This window comes from Ictidomys tridecemlineatus, chromosome 2, assembly GCF_052094955.1.
Source record: "Ictidomys tridecemlineatus isolate mIctTri1 chromosome 2, mIctTri1.hap1, whole genome shotgun sequence".
In the NCBI taxonomy this organism is placed as follows: Eukaryota; Metazoa; Chordata; class Mammalia; order Rodentia; family Sciuridae; genus Ictidomys; species Ictidomys tridecemlineatus.
In genome coordinates, this window is record NC_135478.1 from 179,631,202 (window position 1) to 179,653,824 (window position 22,623).

Sequence of the window (22,623 nt, forward strand, 5' to 3'; positions counted from 1 at the left end):
ATTAAGATCATGAAGAGGAAGCTTACAAAATGGGAGAAAATCTTTACCAGCTACTCCTCTGACAGGGGATTAATATTCAGAATATATAAAGAACTCCAAAATGCACGTGCGCGCGCACACACACACACACACACACACACACACACACACACAACACTACCCCAATCCATGAATGAGCAAAAGAACTAAAACAGAGATTTCTCAAAATAAGAAATACAAATAGCCAACAAATATATGAAAATTTATTCAACATGCCTGACAATCAGGAAAATGCAAGTTAAAACTACATTGAGATTCCATCTCACTCCAGTTAGAATGGCAATCATCAAGAATACAAGTAACAATAAATGCTGATGAGGATATGAGGGAAAGGTAGACTCATAAATTGTTGGTAGAACTGCAAATTAGTACGATCACTTTGGAAAGCAGTATGGAGATTCCTAAAACTACTAGGAATAGCACTACCCTATGACCCAGGTATCACACTTCTTAGTATTTATACAAAAGAATTAAAATCAGCATTCTATGCTGATATAGGCACATCAATGTTTATAGCAGCACAATTCACAATAGTCAAGTTATGGAACAAGCCCAGGGGCTTATCAACATATGAATGAATAAAGAAAATGTGGTACAAATATACAATGGAGTTTTTCTCAGCAAAAAAGAAGAATGAGGTCTGGGTCTGTGGCTCAGTGGTAGTGCACTTGCTTGGCATGTGTGAGGCACTGGGTTTGATTCTCAGCACTGCATATAGATAAATAAAATAAAGGTCTATCAACAATTTAAAAAACTTAAAAAGGCTTAAAAAATCTTAAAAAACAAATGAAATTATGGCATTTGCCAATAAACGTATGAAACTGGAGAACACCATGCTAAGTGAAATAAACCAGACTCAGAAAGTCAAGGTTTGAATGTTTTCTGTCATATATAGAAACTAGAGTACAGTAAAGTTAATAAAAAAGAGTATGCGTGTGTGGGGGAAAATCTCATGAAAATAGAGGACAGATCAGTGGAACAGAGAAAGGAGATCAAGAGGGAGGGAGGAGGGACAGAAAAAGGGAGGAAATGTGGAATGAATTTGACAAACTTATGCTACATATATAGATGAATATGCCACAGTAAATTGCACTTTTATGTTTATCTATAGAGTACCAAGTTTATCAAAACAATAAATAAGTAGAAGGAAAATTAGTAGAATAGAGGAAAGGAAATAGAGGGAGGGAGATGAGGATAGAAAGAGGATGCACTGGGGACTGAAATGGAGCAAATTAATTCCATGCACGTATGATTCTATCAAAATGAACCCCACTATTATGTATAACTCTAATGTACTAATAGAAGCAGTTTTAAACAGTCAGGTGTACTTACATTTAATTTACATGCATTATATTTCTCCTTTTTTAAGCATACCAAGAGTTTTGACAAATGCAGACAGTTGTGTAACCACCACATTGCTCCAAACAGTAAACAATACTCATTTATAGTCAATTTCCTTTTTCCCCTATTGATTTCTATCCCTATAAATTTGCTTTTTCCACAATATCATGTGGATGGAATCACAGAGTCTAAGTAGACTTTTGTGTCTAGATTTTTTTTTCTCCTTAGCATAATCCTGTAAGTGTTTCTAAAAATTTTTGTGTCCTTGGCCACTTAGGCAGTCTGATCGAGCCCCAAAACTTTCTTCTTGGAATAATGTATAGATATGCATAAAATAAAAAATAAGATCATATAATAAAATTATGCTGAAATATAATTATTAGAATATTAAAATAACCAATTAGTGATATAGTGACCTATACTTTTTATTAACTGCTGTCATATCAAGTAGTATTGATAATACTAGTTAATAAGTCTGAATCTCAGGTACAAATCCTGGTCTTCTCATGCCAAATCCTATATGCTTTGTAGGATGTTTTTGGTTTCTCTTATGATGTCATGTGATTGAAGAAAGACTACAAAGATCTGCTTGCATGAAAAATGTTCTTCCTTTTCTATGGAGCCCCTGTGCTTGTGGTTTAATATTCTGTGGCTGCTGTCTTGAAACCTTTAACAATCAGTCTGATGGGACAATGTAGCATTTGCTGGTGATGTTGAGCCTTCATGCACACAAAATGTTACCTCCTACTGCCTCCCCATTTGCCCTTGTCAGGTGCACTAGGATTCTTCTTTCCATCCCCTGATGCTCTAGGCCCACCTTGCGTCTTCCTTGCTAGTCACTCTCATAACCACTGCCACTCTCTCCTGGGCCAGCTGCCAGATCACCTCAGCAGATGGAGGAAACCTTATTTCTCTTGTTGCCTTCTGCCCCTGCAGGAGTTCTGAGTGTGGGTTCAAGGAGGGTCAGAATCTGGTACATGTCCTGTAGTGTTTCAGGGAAGGACAAGGTGGCAGCTGTCTCCATCCTAGAGTGTTAGTTAGTACCATCGCCTGCCTGCCCGGTAACTAGGCTGGGGCCTTTTGAATACACATAATCTAGGTACTGAGCATATGGTAGCAAGGAGGTTACAATTCTTTGGGGTTGTCTCTCTCCCATGAATTGGGGTGCTTGGTATGGGGCCCTGTTTTGGCATTTTGCACTGGACCCTGCATATTTAATGACTGGCCCTGCCCAAGGATCCAAATAAAAGCTACTATACTGAATTAGACAACAGAGCATCATCATTGTTTCCAGAAGTTCTTTTTTTTTTGATACATGGATTTATCTAGAAGGTGTGGAAGGATGATGGGTAACTCCTTTATCTGTCTTCTACTACCACAAAGCATTAGTTTTGCTAATTTTGATCAAAGAAGTCATCTTAGAGAGTCTGACCCTGAAGAAATTCAGAACTTACAGATTTCTCCAAGTGAGCTCATATAAACCCTGAGTGGCAGAGGCAGGAAGGGCCAAACAGCAAGGCTCAGGCAGAATGACTAGAGGACCCAGAGGATGCTGGCAGTTGGGACATGGTACAGTGCCTCAGGCATGCTGTGCAAGGGGAGGAAGGGAAAGGACTAGCCAAAAAGGCACTTCTCCTTTGCGTCACAATTTTGCCTGGATTGAATTTGGTTTTGAAGATTGAGGGAAATGACATCAGGAAGCCAAGGTGTACATCAGCAGTGTTTATATGCTCAAATAAAAAAAAATTTGGCATTAAAGTTTGGCTGGAACTTTGCATATAATCTCATGACAAGTAGCCATATCTCTATTGATACTATATTTTCTTTCACAAAACCCACTCTGACCAACTTATGAATACTTAAAATTGTTCAAGACTTCTGGCATTTTTCTTCTTCAATACCAAGAAGAAAAATAAGCAGGACTAGAAACTGAAAGTAGAAGTCATACTTGCTATACACTTCAAAAGCACTATTTTACTTCCTTTCCCACAGTCATAATTTCACAGATGAAAAGCATTGTTAACTTTTAGCCAAAAGGTAAATGTTATGGGTTGAATTGTATTTCCTTGCTCAAAATTTATATTTTGAGGTCCTAACCCCTAGTATCCCAGAAAGTGACCTTATTTGGAAGTAGTGTCATTGTAGCATAATTACATACTTGAGATGAGGTCACACTGGAGTAGGGTGGGTCCCTAATGTAATATGACTAGTGTCCTTATAAAAAGGGGAATTTGGACACATGCACACACAGGAAGAACACCCTGTGAGGATTGGAGGAGCTGTTTCCACAAACCAAAGAAATAACAGCAGCCAGGAGAAAGGCCTGGAATAGATTCATTTCTAGTATCTTCAGAGGGTTTCGTACTTCTTGCTTCCAGATCTGAGACAACAAATTTTTCAAGTCATTCATTTTGCGATACTTTATAATGCTGCTCCTGAAAACTGATACAAAAAGTAAACATTTTGCTGAATCGGTAAGATAAGAAGTCATATTCCATGAAGATTCTTCATTTGATCAAGAAGTGAGTGATTTAGACTAGAGAAAAGAAACACAAAGTATGTGCTAGTAAAGTAAACAGAATAAACCAGAAATTGTAATCACACAATCAGACAGAAAACGACCCAAATAACCTTAAATTCTTCTACTTAAGTTACTATTCTTAATGAATCACAGACTCCTCTGTCTGCAAGGGATAAAGAAATCTAGTACGTTCAGTTCTACCTATTTCTGAGAGAAACAAATAATTTTTTTCTTTTTGAATATTTTGCATGAAAAGATTCTCCAACCCTTCTCTGGATTTTCTTCTTGCTGGTAATCCTGACTTATATATTCCATAATCTATAATTTATACCCAACCCTTCCCCAAATAATTTGAGGCAGTTGATGACTCTCTCCAGTCTGGAATATCAGACACATGTAGGTGGCTGGATTAATAATACAATGTTTATTAAACAATTCACATGTACCAATGTGATTCTAGTTTCTGTAAAGCCATGTGATAGTTACTGGAGATGTTTTGATATTGGACTTAATACAATGTTATTAAATCATTTATTAAAACAAATAAAATGGGAGGACTTAGGCAGAGAAGGCAAGATGCGTAAAGCTTCAGTACTTCAAATTCATGCCCCAGCAACTGGACTCCTATTCTGTTTGGCTTTTATTAGTTGGAGGCTGTAGAGGTCCAGACACAGCTGAGCAACCACATTACTTAAAGATAATCAATACATAGAGTGAGGATATAAAGGAGTTAGACTTTTAAGATCATTAAGCCACTGACCTAGGTCTTTATTTAAATTCTAGTATTGTGCTGCTAATTCCATAAATCTCCAGATTCCTTTTAGTGGTAAAAGATGAATTTAATGATATCTGGTACCATGGGGATGCATAAGGTAAGACTAGGTACATTCATTTGCACAGGATTTCAAAGAAAACCAGAAAGGCTTTTGCGTGTCTCTTGAGTTGGTACTGGGCCTCTTATAGTCAATTCTCTGCAGAGCAGTTGGAGTTTATAGAATCAAACACGATTATGTTACCTCCTACTTTGCTTAAGTCCTTTATAGTTAGCAACCATTAAAGCAACACATTTTAACCTGTCTCTTAAAATCATGAGTTTTGTTGTTTTCCACCTCTGAAGCCAAGCCTTGGGGCTTGCTATGTTGGGGATGAGAGGGTAATTACCTGATTCCATTAATCTTGAAATCAGGCTTGGGTTAGAGATGACTATCTAAATTTTTTCAGCATATAAAGAACCAAGCACACTCACCTGACATCATAGAGCCTGCTGGTGCACAGAGAAGGTGCACTTTCCACCTATGAAAGTCAGAGGAGGATCTGTAGACCATGGGTTCTAACCCTGTCAGACCAAAGTCCCAAGTTCATAAGTAAGGTCTTGTAATGCTTCCTTTATTATTTTGAAAAGAAAACATAAATTACCTCCACAAATAATTCCAAAAAATCAATTTAATAATCTAAGCCTAATATAGAAGAGAAAGAAAGGGTAAGTAATTTATTGGAAAATAAAAAGTCTTTCAATGTGTTAATGCCTAGGCATGTCTAGGCAAGAAGATGTAATGAAGGGGTCAGCTGCTTCTATCTTGTAATAATGAAAGTTTGAATGTAAGAGAAGAAACTTTTCTATCAGACATCTGAGAAAATGAAAGAGCAGAAGTATGAGTGAAAATGAAAACATAAAATAGAATTATGATATATAATCATAGATCAGGCTTATTTGCATATGATAAAAGAAAGGGGATAATCATAGTTGAAGTATTGAAAGAGCGGAGACAAATTACAGGCAGTTGAAAAGGAAAAAATAAGGAAATATGATATTCATACAAATGACTTTGGTCTTTTTGTTAGTATAATGTAAAATAAGTCCATCTCCTGCCTTAAAATTCTACTGTGTCCAGTCTTTGGTATTTAAAAAGACCATTGATAATATATCTTTAGCTAGGCAAAGAGAAAGAAGGTAGATTGGAAAAGAGAATAGTATCAGAAAAGGCTACCAAGAAATTCTGTGAACAAAATCAAAGTAAGATTGAAAAACAACAGAATATTAAAAATTATATAATTTTAATATGTAATTTTCACAACATGGATTTTTATACAACATTAAATATGTCAGTTGGGAGTGATAAAATATTTTTTAAAACAACACTTTTTTGGGGGGGCAGGTACGGGGATTGAATTCAGGGGCACTCAACCAGTGAGTCACATTCCCAGCCCTATTTTGTATTTTATTTACAGATAGGGTCTTACTGAGTTGCTTAGGGCCTCGCTTTTGCTAAGGCTGACTTTGAACAAGATCCTCTGCCTCCCAAGCCATAAAACAACTCTTATTGTTAATATTCAATGAGATCTCTGTGATTCTATAAAGGCTGAAAAGGGTATCATATCTATCTGAGACATTTACATGTCACAGGAACAAATGCAGACTGATTTTTAAAAAAGGCATATTGCACTAAGCAATTCAAGTACCACGAAGGCACTGCCACTGATGAAATGATGTTCTGAAATAATGAATAAATCTTCCAAATTAAACAAGGTATAACCTATGCTCAGTTTACATGGTAATTGCTTCCCTTGAATTCACTGGATATTACAACCAAAAAAAAAATGCTTCATGATTCTATATAAATTGGAGCTAAATTCTAGGCTCAGATAATGGTAAGGAATGTTTTTACTTTTATAAAAGGATAGTGGGATATTCCAAAGGCATGATATTTCTCCAGAGAAGATAACCAAATGACCAATAAACATATCAAAAGATGCTCAACTTCATTAGCCATCAGGGAAATGCAAATCAAGCCACAATGAGATACCACTTCTCATCAACTAGGATGCCTACGATAATAAAAAATACAACAAGCATTTATAAGGGTGGAGAGAAACTGGAACCTTCATATTTTGCTGGCAGGATAGTAAAATGGGGCAGAGACTTTGAAAAACAGTCTGGCTTTTCCTCAAGAGTTAAATGTAGAGTTACTGCATGACCCAGCAATTACACTCCTGGGCATATACCCAGGAAAAATAAGAACATATGTTCATGCAAAAACTTGTACCTGAATGTTCATAACAGTTTTATTCAAATATCCCAAAGTGGAAACAACTCAAATGTCTATCAGTGGATGAATGGACAAATAAAATGTGGAATAAATATTAACGCAACAGTATATTATTCAGCCACAGAAATGAGGTACTAATGCATTACACACACATGAACCTTGAAAACATTATGCCAAGTGAAAGGAGTCAGACACAAAAAGCCACATAATGGCATTATTCAATTCATATGAAATATAGATAATAGGTAAATCCATAGAGATAGGAAGCAGATTTCTGGTTGCTTAGGGATAGGGATTTGAGGAGAAGTGAAGATTGATTGCTAATAGGTACAGGATTTCTTTTAAAATATTCTAAGATCACTGTGGTGATGGTTGCACAATTCTGAATACACTCAAAACCTTTGATAGTGGGGAGGGACAGGGAGAGGTTGATCAATGGACACTAAGTTGCAGTTAGGTAGGAGCAAGAAGTTCTGGTGTGCTCTTGCATGGTAGGATGATTATAGATAATGATAAGTACTATATATTTAAAAAAGCTAGGAGAGAGGAATTTTGATTATCATAAAGAAATGATAAACATTGGAAGAGCTAGACTGTTTAATCTGATTTAAACATTGCACAATGTATACATGTATTGAAACATCATGTTTCCCAGTAAATATGTATGACTTTTATGTTTTCTGTATCAGTTAAAAATAAATTTAAAATTTAATATGTAAGTAATTTTTTTGAGGTTAGAACTTTTCATTTTTTATTTGTTTTTTTTTTAGTTACGCATGACAGTGGAGTCTATTTTGACATATTTGTACAAATATGGAGTACATCTTATTCTAATTAGGATTCCAGTCTTGTGGTTGTACATGATGTGGAGATTCACTCTGGTGTATTCATGTATGTACATAGGAAAGTTAAGTCAGAGTCATTCTACTAGTTATATTTTAAAATTGAAAAACCAAATGCTGAATGTTTTCTTTGAAATAAGGAGGCTGATTCATAGTGGGATGGGGTCAGGGAGCATGGGAGGAATAGATGAACTCTAGGTAGGGCAGAGGGGTTGGAGGGGGAGGGAGAGGACATGGGGTTATAAATGAAGGTGGAATGTGATGATCATTATTATCCAAAGTACATGTATGAAGACACGAATTGGTGTGAAGGTACTGTGTATACAACCAGAGATATGAAAAATTGTGCTCTATATGTTTAATAAGAATTATAATGCATTCTGCTGTCATATATAAATAAAAATAAAAAATGAAAGAAAGAAATAGATTCTAAAACCCTGTGTGTGTGTGTGTGTGTGTGTGTGTGTGTGTGTGTGTGTGTGTGTGTTGGGGAATCTGTTGCTTTTGGTGTTAAGAATCAGATTTATTTAGTTTTTCTGTCTTTTTACATTTTGTATACTGTTAATTTCTGAATTAACCAACTTAAGAGTGTTCTGATTTTAGGTTACTATATAGCCTAAAGCAAAGATTTTTCCTAGTTTTGGATTTAGACATTTCAAAATCTCACTGAAGAGAAGCAATATTAAAAAAAAAACAGAAAAATTAAATAATTATAATGTAAAATTAAGTGATTATAATGTAAAGTGTGGTTTGAAATGGATTCCCATGTACCTATGATTCAAGTTTTTGAAAAAAAAATCCTTTGGCACAAGTGTCACTGACTATTCAAATTATTTTTCTTGAGAGATTTTGCTTATGTGAATGTAGTTGGTTAAAATAAAAATATGACTACAGGTTACAGCAAGGGTGAAGTGTTCATGGTGCACTTTTGTTTAAAACTCAAATTTTGAAAAAAATTACTTCAATGGACATATATTATTGTACCTTATTCTACATGATTTACACGGATTGGGCCTTCATTCTTCCTTTATAACTTTCTCCTTTATCTCACTACTCATTCCTCTCTATAAATCCATGAAGAAGACTATATTTATCAGATAAAAAACACTTAAAAATTAAATTATGGAAACTATGAGTTAAAGTGGCAACAGATAAGAAAGACCATTGAAGTTAAATAGCAGGAGTAAGCCATAAAAATATAGACAATGGCAAATATAGCATAAATTTGAAATAAAGTTTGAGTTCTTTAGTTCTATGGGAATCTGAGAACAGAACTTTAAAATATACATCAGAAATAGCAATGAGAGGAAAATAAAAGCCCTCAAGCCATTTTAATATTGAACATCTATTGCCACATCTAGAATCATCATAGCTATGTTAAATTACTGCACATTCCATTTAATCTGAAGAAAATGCAGAAAATAAAAGACCCTCTGAATAATACTTTACATAGGTGACTTATACAGTATGTGTATCTCAGTAAAGCTGTTACTTAAAAAAATAGAGCTGGGCATGGTGCCGCATGCCTGTAATCCCAGTAGCTTTGGGAGGCTGAGGGAGAACTATTGTGGGTTCAAAGCCAGCCTCAGCAACTTAGCAAGGCACTTAGCAACTCAGTGAGACTCTGTGTCTAATAAAATATAAAAAAGGGCTGGGGAAGTGACTCAGGTGTTAAGCACCTCTGGGTCAATCCACAGTGCCAAAACAACAATATAAAAAAGTAGAGGCAGAATGGTTCTAAACACTGTGAAAAGCATCTAATGCCCTTGATCCTGTTCAATTAAGTGTCAGTTGCACCACCCCATCATTGTGACAATACTACCATCCCAGAATTCCAAACCATCCTCTAATGAGAATCACTAAATTACAGAAGAATTTATTTTAAAAATCCATCCATTTTGGTGCACTACAAGGGTGGAAACAGAAATGATGGTGGGAAGATTTTTGGTCAAGTTCTCAACTCTTTATTCTGAGCCTTGCAACTCAAGAGAGGAGTTGAGACATGCTGGCCTTCTCCTCATCTCCCCTATTGTGGACAAATACATCAGATAAATGGGGGAGAAACACTAGGAGAAGATGGGTTAATTCTCTATTAGCTGTTGGGATTCTGGGAGGAAACTGCAGGCAGGGTTATCTGGTATCCACTTGGGGAGGTCATATCATAGTTAAAAAGGTGGTGTGGGCAGAGAGAGGTATAGTTTGCATTCTTGTTTTTCCCTCAGTTCCCATGTGGACTGGATGCTGAGTTTAGTGTTGGCAGGTCTGCTATGGATAGTCTTGGCCAGGAGCTGGATGAAGTAAATGGCTAATGCACAGTTGCCAGCATGATCCTAGGAGAGGCTAATCTGGGACCAAGGGGACTCTATTGGGTCTAAGCAGAGTGAAGAACAGGCCAGAAGTTCATTTTCTATACATGTTCATAGTGGACACTAGCAGAACATCCCACAGACCCAGAAATTCCACTCATTGCTATACATCCAAGAAGAGTTCAATGGCAGAATCAATGAAATTAGGTGGAAGATGGGGAAAAAAAGGATCACTTTGAAGTTTATTTTAACCCTGGCATTGTAAAAGAACCAAATTTTCATGCCTCTGAACTCATGAAAATTACTTGACCTGTTAATGCCAGTGCTGGCATTAATAGGTCAAACAATTGGTTTATGTCTCAGGCATTCATAAACTGAGACATAAACCGATTACTTGACCTGTGAAAATAGCCAGAAATGAACGAACACATAATATATCCACTTATATTAAAAGTTCTGTATAGGCAAATCCATAGATGATAGAGAGCAGATTAGTGGCTTCCAGAGACTAGAGAGAGAAAGGAATAGAGAGTTAACTGATAATGGCTAGAGGATTTCACTTTGGGGTGGTTAAAAGTTTCTGGAATTAAATACGAAAGGTGATGGTTGTGCAATTCTGTAAATGAGGTAAATCCCATTGAATTGTTCATTTTAAAGGATGAATTCAAATATATGTCAATTATGTTGCAATTTAAAAATATACATATGGATATATGTACATATATTATAGACACACAAGTTTGTTCAAATTTGCTGTATTTCTACCTATATGAGTTCAGAGGCATGAAAATTTGGTTCTTTTATGATGCCAGGGTAGGAATAAATTTCAAAGTGATCCTTTCCCCCGCCATCTTCCACCTAAGTTCATTGATTCTGCCTCTTCAATATAGCTTTTCTTGGTAATGTTGAATCAACTAAATCAAATAAATTAATCTTGAAAGTTTTTTTCCTAGCTTCTAACCTAATCCTACTACCAAACTTTCAACTCATCTGCAAATTTAATTTTTATAGCAAATCAAGCTATGGGGATCTTTAAGATAAGAACTAGATGTAATAACTATGAATGCTTTTACTGATTTAGACAAGCACTATACATCTGAAGACTGTAAAGAGCCGCGCCTCCCCTCGCGTACTTTGCACAGTGGGCGCTTCATGGCAGGCGCTGGAGGAGCACCTGCCGCTGGCCCGACCCAGGCCCACTGCACGGACTGGAAATGATTTTTGATTATTCAAATGATTATGTTCTCTTAATGAATCAGATTCATGCAATTAATTTGTATCTATATGTTATTCATAGTGAAGACTGTTATGCATATTTGTACAAACTCCATAAGTGTAACTGGTAATGAATTTTTGGTAGAAATATGGTTTCTTGAATTATGTAAATTGGGTACTCCTAAGTTGATAATGTTGGTTTTTCTGATGAATGAGAGACAAAATTTTTTATTAGTTTGATGTTTTTAATCTGAAATTATTGAAAGCATGTGCATGAAAATAGTAGACTTAATTTCAACTGTGGGCAATTAGAGTAGACTAAAAACTCCATGAGGGTAGGGATCTAATTATCTGTCATTGTTTTTCACTGTTGTATCTCCCAACCTGTAGTACTCTGAGTGGCAAATAGTAGGTGCTCAATAAATACCTGTTACCTGAATGAATGACAGTACTCTACTGTCACATTTGATATTTATAAAGGCTAAAATAACAATGCCTCCTACCAGTGCTGGCATTAATAGGTCAAGTAATTGGTTTATGTCTCAGTTTATGAAAGTCTGAGACATAAACCAATTACTTGACCTATTAATAAGAACAACTAGTGAGTAAAAACAATATATTCTAACTTAATCAGCTTACTTTTTCTTGACCTTTTTAATTCAGGTCTCTTATTGTGTAGTTCATGTAAAAAATGTTTATTTATTTATTTTTCTGCCTGTATGAGTTCAGAGGCATAATGATTTGGTTCAATTACCTGTATATCCCTTTCATTTCTGCACAATTCCAGGGTATGAATCAACTTCAAAGTAAACCCCTTTCCCCAGCTTTCCATCTAAGTTTGAATTTCTTTTATAATATTTCTACCGAGGGACCAGCCAATGGTTCTAAGTGATGGGTAACTTACCACCTCCTGAGGCAATCCATTCAATTTTAGGACAGTTTGGTTAGACAGTTTTCTATTCCCTTGCATTGATATTGATCTGGCTATGCTCCTCATACTCTAGCAAGGATGGGTATGCAGAACACATATATTTTCTTTTCTATCTAATACCCCTATGTGTATTTGCAGTGTTTGCTAGCAAAGTGAAACCTCTCCACTTTGTACTTCCACGAAGGACTTAAATTTCATGTCCTCTATATCTAAGCACTCTCCAAGTGAATGTGTCTCCATTTGTTGATTTTTTTAAAAAACTAGTTTGTGGTATGTAGACAAATACTGGTTTCTAGAGAGTTAGATGTGTCCCAGACATTATTCCTCCCCACCCCTCACTCCTGGAGTATAGTAACAATCTTGTGAATTTTCTAATTTCTGCATCTCTCATGTATCAGATCTCAAGTATTTTAGTTTGGAGAAAAATGATTCTTTCCTAGGTCACAGAAAAAGTTAGTGGAGGGAATATGTATCACCTTTTATTTCTATGTTCAGAAGACACACGAAAGCTAAACTAAATCTGATTAATGGTTTTGCTTTGCTTATAGGAGGAATAATGAATCTAAAGTGGCCAGCTTAGTGTCGGGTATGAAGAAATGACTCAATAAACCTTAGCTAGCTTTTCCTTTCTTCTTGCTACCTCTTGATATATTTTTTATTGAATTATTTTCTGCCTCTTTTTAACACAAGGATAATGCAGGATTAACTAGTAGACAATGAAATATCTTCTTTAGACTTATTTTTAATTCCCAGAATCAGAATTTCTGTGTTTTCTTTAAGTAAAATCCTAAGGGACAGTTAGATAAAATGCAAACCCAAATATGCTCAAAATTTTCTAGCCTTTAGACTTTCATTTTATCTATCTAGTTGTGCATTATTTTCTATCTTCATTTACAAATAAATACAAATTCATTTGTATCTTCATTTATCTAGCTGGGTTGAGTATTTAAAATGAGAAAAAATTTTAAAAGTGAGGGGTTTTTATAATACCTTGGTTGTATTATAGTTCTCAGTTTATCACGTGATTAAGATAAAAGAACTAACATTGACGGGGGAATTTTAGAATATTCTATTATAGTTCCTTCCCCCCCCCCCCAAAAAAAAAACTTCTGAGAAATGTAAAGAAACTTTGTTCCCATAAGTGAAACTGCCATCACTCAGAGCTCTGGCATGCTATCTCTTCTAGCAATAAAAGCATTAAAAACACAATAGTGACTCACTTTTTTCCCAAAGGTTATTTATTTTAGAAAAGTGAGTGACAGTAGATTTAGGTATTCTCTCACAAAGTACCAAGAAGAAAGTGCCATTGTATGCCAATGAAAACAGCAAAGATGTGGACTCCAGTATCAAGCGGTCACTGGATGATTTAGTGTCCTCTGACATCACAGGTTTTGCTGAGATTCTGAACAATGGAATCAGTGGGGCTTTCTCCTACCTGGAAACTATTCTTCTTGCATAGAAGGAGTGAGTACTTCCCTGATGTCCCTTTCAAATTCCCTCACCAATCTAACCTTTTCTTTACTCTTTAGATGACAGTCATAACACTGAAATTGCTTTATCAACAGTCTGCTGACTGTCAATAGCTAATGATTTGTAACTAGAGCAAACACTCATCAAGTTTCCTGATCTCCTGTGAAATATTTTCTTATGTTGATTCTAGAGATTTCTCAGTTACTACTTGCATTTGAGAAAATGGGAGTTTGATTGAGAAAAATTAATGTCAACTTAAAAAGATAAAATATGTGATTATTATGTTCATTGGGGTGCCACTTTAGAAACCATTTTAAAATAAAAGAACTAAAAAACACATAGGCACCATCATCTAATTAGAATATTCTATTCATGCAGTGTTTAGCTGTAAGTTATGGTTTTGTTGATGATTTGTTCCACTGGTGCTAAGTCCTGAGACGCGAGTATGGATTGTGAACTTTTAGCTTGGTTCCCATAAACCAAAAGTGAACATCTTTTCTTATACTTTGTCATCAGATAGGAGGCATAATCTCACTGTTCCAGAGAAGATTTTGGATTTGGTAGTTTCAATCAAGATGCTAATGAAGTCAGACTGACAATTTCATGCATATAAAAGAGCTAACTTCATTGTGTCCCACAGTCTTGAGCTTTAGCCTTGTTTTTACCCCTTGTAGATAAACCTCTTTGCCCATGAGGAAAAGCAGTTGAAAGAATGAATGAAAAAGTCAAAATACCTTTTGATGATATGATTTCAAATACAAAGCTCTGTAGTGATTATCTATTCAAATTCAATCACATAGCATTTACAACTTGTGATTTAAGATGAATTACTATCCAAATATATAACAAAAGGTTACCTACTAGGTTCCTTGACAAAATAGGTCTTGGTAACATTATAATATTTACTTGGAAAAAGTGACATATTATTCATCATCTATTATTTCTCTTCCCTAAATTCAAGTGAGTTGAAAAACTGATGCTATTTATATTCTCCTGCCCCTGTCAAATTCTGCTGTTGTCTTCCTGACCTACTTCTTAGAAACCTGATAAGTTCTATGGCCATGGTCATCTCTCTTGTGCTTATCTTGTGTTCATCATCATGAAATAATACACATTTTATGTACTTCCCTTATTAGACTGGGAGCTCTTCAATAATTAGACTAGAAATTCCAGGAGTATAAGAACATCCTATCTTATTCATAACATCCTAGGACTTAGTACACGAACACTAAGATTAATGTTTTTATTAACTAAAGGGAAAAATCTTGTCTTATTCATTTGTATATTCATGGTTTCTCATGATGTTGGAATATAATAGTCGATAAATGTGATTTGAATGGATTTACTGACAATAAATCAGCATCAGGGATGATTATAAACTTTGTCTAATTTTGTATTGTATGAGAAATACCCCTCCCAAAGTTTCCAGTTACCTAACTGATCATTAGTTCATTAGTTTCTTATTATATTATTGACTCAATTAACAGTTAATCTTTTATTTCTTTTTTGACACTGATAACTTCTAAAAACTAAGTAGGATTATCAAGATCATTTAAAAAAGAAGCTTCTGTAATAAAACATTTGTTACCTCCACACAAATTACTTACTAAAAACAAAAGGAAAAATAGTAACTATACAGGGGAGAAACTAAATAACCCCTTAAACCAGTGATCAAGATTAATACCTAATGGATATCACATTGCCTCTGGAAGTGATATCCTGAGAAGATACCACATCCTTTACATGGCATTTTATTTAAAAATATCTAAACTCAACAGAAATAGAGTCAAATCCATACTGACTTATATGACAAAACACACTGTTTTTTACTATTCAAAATATCATTGTCAAGTAAGACAATGAAAGGCTCAAGAACCGTTTCAGAATAAAGGGGAGACATGACACCTAAATGCAATGTGATCCAGGACTGATCTCCTACTTAAGAGAAAATTCCATAAAAGGTATAATTAGGCTAACACAAGTATGGATTGTGAACTTTTAGCTTGGTTCCCATAAACCAAAGTGAACAACTTTTCTTATACCTTGTCATCAGATAAAATTATAACATGGACTTTAGATTAAATGACAGTTCCTGAATTTGTACTGTGATCATGTAAGAGACTAATAGCCCTCCTTTCAGAAACTACACACTGAAATAATAAGGGATAATAATAATGGGCATCATATATACAACCTACTTTTAGATGTTTCCAAAAATCATATATGTATATGGAATGGGGGTGGAGGTAATGGAGAAAAATAAAATAATCATGAGATAATATTACAAAATTGATGATTCTGGGTAGAGGGAGCTTGGGAATTATTTATTATCATTCTCACAATTCAATTAGAAACAAAATCACAGCCTTTACATGATGCTAGTAGTTTCAAATATCCAGTTATGGCATATATTCTATAGCATTTCTAATTCTATACCATAGGATATTCCAAATTGTCTTTTTATAGTTGTTCATTACATAAAATGAATGTCATATTAGACACAGGATCTAACTACATCAAAACACTAAAGTTGATTTTTTCCCCACTAAACTTTTTAAAGTATGCATATATTGAAAAAATGTTATTAGTACAATTTTAATAAAACAATATACCAATATAACCCACACCTCTATCATCTTCCTTTGAAACTCCTTTGTGTTCCACATTCTCTACCTGCCCCTTTAATTCTTTGCTTTGTTGGTTTCTGCAAAGGGTAAAAAGTCCAGTGTGTTCAGAGCATAGTTTATGTTGTTATAATAGTGCATATTGTGTACTGTGTTCTGGGTCCTTCTGTGGCTTTCTTCATTAATTATTCTCTCACAACCCTGAAAGTACTATACAGCTGAGACAACTGAGACTCAGGAGAGGTTCTCACTTGCTTAAAGTCACAAAAATTGTGACTTTTGTGAAAAACTTTGGATTCCAAAATACCTGCTCTTCTTAAAGCTCCTTGATAAAATTTGGCTTATTCATGTATGCAGCTGGCAGTCAAAAGGGATTTTTGAGTTAAGCAGTAACATCAGCTTTGTTTGGATTTTAAGTATCTTGATATTGTGGGATATTAGAGTGAAGGAGATTTAGGAGGTAGAGAGATTCTGGAAGTCATTACTTCAGTGGTTCAAAAATGAGGATTGAGACTATAAGATTGATAGTGTGTAGGGAGAGAGAAAACTGTTTTATTGGTGGAACCAATAGCTTCAAGTTCTAGTTTCAGTGACACGGATGAGTGAGAAAAGAAACCTTGGATACAGGTATCCAAGGTTGGACTGCATCTTTGCACGTGCTCCTCTTAACTCCAAAGCTTCTACTTTGAGCTCCTGAGCAGATAGCAACACTGTTATTAAAATATGGAAGAGGAGGAACAGGTTTGGTGAAAAGATAAATTCAGTTTTGGTCCTGCTTATTTTAAGATGCCTGAGGATATTCAGATGGTCTGTCTCATGGGTAGTTAGAAATATAACTTAGAGGCTCCAGGGAGAGATCTGAGCTGGAGATAAAATTTTAGGAATCATCAGAGTATATGTAACTTGCTGCACAGGTTCTGAACTCAGATCTAGGGTTAAATCCTAACTCAGACATGGTTTTCTTGTTTGTGAAATATAATACATCCAACCCAGGATCATCATATGAGTTTGATGAAAAATGCATAGTACTTAATATGTCTGAAATCAGTGACAGATTTATCATTAGCTAATATTAAATTACATTGCAGAATTACTTATGAAAAAACTCTACTATAAAAAGTAATTTTCTGTGGAATTCACTTAAATGCTTTATGAAATACATTAGAATGAAATACCGGTAAGGTATGGTTTGGTGCCCACAAAACAGCATGGAGCCTCCATGCATCATGTTGTCACCTGGCCAGCAGGACTTAAAGAGTACCTTTAGTACCATGAATGGAGTATACAGAGCCATTATCAAGGGGTTTCCAGTGGGCACTTTATCTCCAGGGCAGACACCCTGTTTTAGTCAATATTTAGCTGCTGTAACCAAAAGTCCTAACAAGAAAATTTTAGAGGACAAAAAGTTCATTTGAGGGCCCGTGGTTTTAGAGGTCTCTGTCCATATTAGATAGTGGATTCCATTGCTCTGGGACGGAGGAGAGAAAGACCATGATGGTGGAGGGTTTGGCAGAGAAAAGCAGCTGGGAATATTACACCAGGAAGCAGAGAGCAAGCTCTGCTCATCAGAGACAAAATATGGACCCCAAAGGCATACCCCTAATAACTCATCTCCTCCATTCACATCCTACCTGCCTACTTGCTGCCCAGTTAATCTCTGTCAGGGGGTTAATGCACTGATTAGGTTAATACTCTCAAAACCTCATCATTTCACTTCTGAACTTTTTTGTATTGTATCGCACATGAGCTTTTGGGTGACATGTCTAAACCAGAACATACCCAGTTATAACCTACTCTTTTTCTTCCTTAAAATAAGCATTTTGGGGAAAGTATTATCTTCTTTTTTCATCTTATTTGTACTTAGATGTTAAATTCTACATAACTAAAAGCATATTGACAGTTTAATATATGTTCTCCTACATCAATTTGTATATGGCTCTTTCTAAATGCTCAGTCTGTACTGTGGGCTGTGCTTAGATTTGTACCTAATTATAGATTTACTTATGTATTGTAAAGTGTCACTTTATAATCAAAGCTAGCAAGAGTATATAGATCCTGTAAGAACTATGATTGGTTCTCCTTGATGCTGGATTGTTATTCTGTTATAGTGGGATCTGTTTAGAACAGATGGGAAACTAAGAATGGATCTAAAAGAAAGTAAAGAAATGATGAGAAAAACAAGACCAGTAAGGAAAGTTAAAGAATCACCAAAGTTTATCTTCAGAAGGTCACTAAATTGACCCAATGTCAATCTAAAGAACATATTTGACTAGTATTTGTTTTGTTGTTCCTGAAGGCATACTGAACAAATCAGTTCTAATAAGTTATCATTCTTGAGGTAATTATATATTGTGATAAATTATATGCAAAGTTCATTACAATAGCTCCTTCCATTCCTGAATGTGTACTCCTTTGAATGTGACTTTGCTGCTTTTCTCATCAAGAGGGAGGAGTCTCTCTCTCCAGTTTCCAAATCTCTGGCTGTCTTTTTACTCCTTTGATGAAGAGCATGGGATGGACATGATGTCATGTAACTGCCAAGCTCAGAGCCTCAAGAGGTCTTGCAGCTTCCACTCTACTGGCTTGGCTTGCTGCCACATGAGGAAGCCCAGGCTATTCTCCTTGAAGATGAAAGGCTACAAAGGGAGAGTTCCAGTCAACAGTCAACACCAGCTGCCAGCCATGACTGTACCCAGTCAAGCTACCAGATGACTCCAGCAGCTGCGTGACTCCAGACAGGGCTAGTCCAAATTACTGATCTAAGAATTGAGAGCACATTCAAAGGCTTTAAATCACTAATTATGGGTGGTTTGTTATGCAGCAATTACATATACACACACAGATATATATGCATGAATGTGTATTGAGGATAGTGTTCTCTCACCTTGAGAATAAGAGGCAATTACTTTTTAAACTTAAAGTAGACTTAGGGTTAATCATTAGGAACTAATTCCAGACTTTTAAGGATCAAAAAGTAATGCTATAATAATGTGTTAATGTAGGTTACTGCAGTGAACAATGAACAAATGGGAAGGCAAGATTTTTCTGGGATGGTTTGTACACCTTCTCAGAGGCAGGGTGATAAGTCTAGATGATGTCCTAAGGCCCCTTAAACTCTAGAATCCATGAAATTCAACTGAATTCTTATGACTGAGCAACCCAATTTCTACTTCATGAGCTTGGCACATAGTATGTTAGTATATATTGCCTTTCACCATTGGCAGGCTCCACTGGTTTATCTTTCACATACAATGTAATCCCAAACAATCACTAATCATGGGTGATTTTTATGCAGCAATTATATACATACATATACATGTGTGTATACACACAGAGATACATATATATGCATATGAAACAGGTATGGTTTAGTAAAAGTAACACAGTGAAGGAATACAGCATAATGGTTAAGTTAGCAGGTTCCAAAGCCAAGATGCTCCAGTTCAATTGCTGGCTTAACAGCCTATCAGCCTTGATAAATTATCTAATCTCTTTGTATCAGTTTCCTCACCATAGAATGGAAGGATAACAAAAATGCATTGGATTTATAAAGTTAACTGAATTAAAACCAGAGCTTAAAACATATAAACTATTCAGTACACTTCAGATATTACTATTGTCATTACAGTAGAGCACTAACTAGGTCCCGAACCCAGTTCTGTTACTGACTTTCAGCACATCAATATATTCTCTGGGTCTGTTTTCTCAGCTTTAAAATGAGGGTTACTTGATAAGTTCCATCATTTGTTTTCATCTTTTAAATTCTTTGAATCAGTGTTTAATATTTGTTTCACCCACACGCACATTTCAATCTTGTCTCCAATTTTTAAGAGATTGTCCGAAAGTTATGTTAGCAAGCAATTCTGAGGACTTCTAGTAATGACCACTTTGAACTTTAATGTCATGTATGACACAGCATATATTTACATTACAAAAAAACCTCCAAATCCAGTCAGCAAACATTTATACCTCTTACATATCTGACATAAAGTCTTTTCAGGTTTATGCGAATATTCATTTTCCAAGTCCAAACTCCCATAAATTAGAAAATATTGATTTTCTAATCTGTAACAATATCCTTATGCAAAAGTAGGAAAAGATCTTCTGAAAATGATTATATGCCTCCAATTTTACCATTCAAATACCTCAAATATTAGTTTTGTTTCATTTCAGTTTTTATGGCATAGTGTCACTCATAATGTTTTGTTATTTTGGTTGTGCTTTATTATTCTATACTATTTCACAGTACAGCCTAATTGACTTTTAACTTTTTTTTTTGCTCAAGGTTTTTTTTTATGTTTAATTAGAAATTTTGCAAAGTATACAAAAGCATAAAGAAAATAAGTCACATGTAATTCCACTGTTAAGGTGTCACATTTCAAAAAATACTCATTTTTATAGCTAAGCATATTCTATTCAACTATTAGACAAAATGTTATAATGGCTGCATAAGACCATCACATAGAAATGACATAATTTATTGCAAATCACTTTATAATCTGTGACAGGTAATGGGTGATGCCTCTTGACCACGGGACAGATAAATATAGCATAAACAGTACTTATGTGGCTGGTTAGTGTGTATCTAGATTATTTTTCTACTCCTTTCTGGTACCCCCATAATCAAACTGCTACAATTCTGAAAGACACAAATGTTCCACCCGACATTTTTACAGCAGCAAATTCATCAATTTACAAGCTTTCTTTTGGATTTTGAAAACGTATTTTGGTCTTTTTTTCCTTTCTTTTTCTTCCCAGACACACAGAGCCTGTATACTAAACTTTAGTTTTTCAGGCCCCTGAAAACTGGCAGCTTAAGTTAGATAACTGCGAAGGTTTTAGTGATATTGGTAAGGGGGGTGATAAACTAGGCAGACGCTCTTTTTTCTCCTTAAAGTTTCCCGACAGTGGACACATATTTGCTCTAAGTTATCAAAGGCAAAAGTTTCCTTCTCAGAGTTGGGGAGGAGGCAGAGGGGCTTCCTTAGCTCCCCTGAAGCAGCCTTGGGTTTGCAGATTTGACAGACGGTGGCGATCTTCGGAGATTTTCCGAGCAGGATTTGGGCACCACTGAAGAGGAGGGAAAGTGAGTACTATCCACGTGACCCAACTTCACTTTGTGATTTTAACAACAGAGCGCTCCAGGAATAAATACCGATCTACTGCCGATAGATTGTTTCTCCCCTGATAACCTGATGAAGATTCTCCCCCTTCCCAAGTTCCAGGACGCAGAGTTTCAAAACTGTTGGCTAGAGAAAAAAACGCAAAGTTCGATTTTTGCCATTTATAGACGCACGAATAGCCTTTTTGGATCATCACCATCCACAGCTCACATTATCTGCCAACCCCTTTCCTAAAGTTTTCTTGTAGTGTTTTCCCAACCCTCTCGGGGTCGGTTCCTCTTAAAGAAGCTCGGCGAAAGCAACAGTTTGGCACAGCAGCCCAAACCCCAGCGCGGCGCGAACTGGCACCACGGGCCTCACACCTCCCGGTGCGCGCAAAGCGGGACTTCGGCTCTGGGTCCGCCGGCGGGATGATGCGTACGCGCGCGCGCGCGCGAGATGCCAGCCGGCCGGACATCCCGGCCGCTGCCCCAGCGCCACCCGCACGGCCTCCTCCCCGCAGCCGGGCCGGGGCGGGAGGCGCGACACCTCCCCACAGGCGGGGGCGCCGACCGGGCGCATGCGCGCGGCGCTGCCGGGCGTGCCGGCCACACTCCCCCCACCCACTCCGTGAGCTTGTCACTTCCTGCCCTCGCCCCATCTCCGTCCGGGGTCAGTCAGTCGCTCTCCGTTGCTGCCGGAGAGTCTCTGCTTCCCCCTCCAGCCCGCTCCGCGGCGGTAGTTCGGACTCTCCGGGGAGGGGGAAACAGAGAAAAAGAGGGACTAACTTAATAAAGTTTCCTGAAACAACTGCTACCAGAAAGACCCAAGGTGGGGGTAACCCCCGTCCTTCCCCGCCCCTCTCCAAAAGCCTGAGGGACCGTTGCAGGTGGAGCGGCGCTGAGGGGAGCCGGGCTGCGGCGGCAGCCGTTGCCCTGGCAAGGGGCGCTCCGGATCTTGCCCACTCCGGTTCCGGCTCCTTCGCTGGTGGCCGTGGCGCTGCTGCCGGGCGGTTCCTCCTGTCAACTGCCCGCGCCCGCGCGCCGCCAGTCCTTCGGCCCCACAGCGCGGAGGGACGCCGTGAGCCGCCGCCGCCGCCGCCGCCTCCTCGGCCAGCGGAGGGACGTGGTGAGCTGTGGCGCTTCCGCGTCAGCACCGGCGGGGACTCTTTGGGAGCGCGTCGGC

At 36.9% G+C, this 22,623-nt stretch overlaps 1 protein-coding gene across 2 annotated transcripts in view; it reads left to right on the forward strand.

The window, feature by feature from the left end:
- The first annotated feature begins 22,131 nt into the window (after positions 1-22,131).
- Znf800 (zinc finger protein 800) overlaps positions 22,132-22,623 on the forward strand; it is a 47,998-nt gene continuing 47,506 nt past the window's right edge. Inside the window, exon 1 of one of the 2 annotated variants that reach the window (XM_078040282.1) lies at positions 22,132-22,269. The gene's annotated coding sequence lies outside the window, so the exon portion shown is untranslated. Of the gene's footprint in view, positions 22,270-22,422; positions 22,567-22,623 lie in introns of those variants that run through there. The other variant, XM_078040283.1, reaches the window with a different exon arrangement.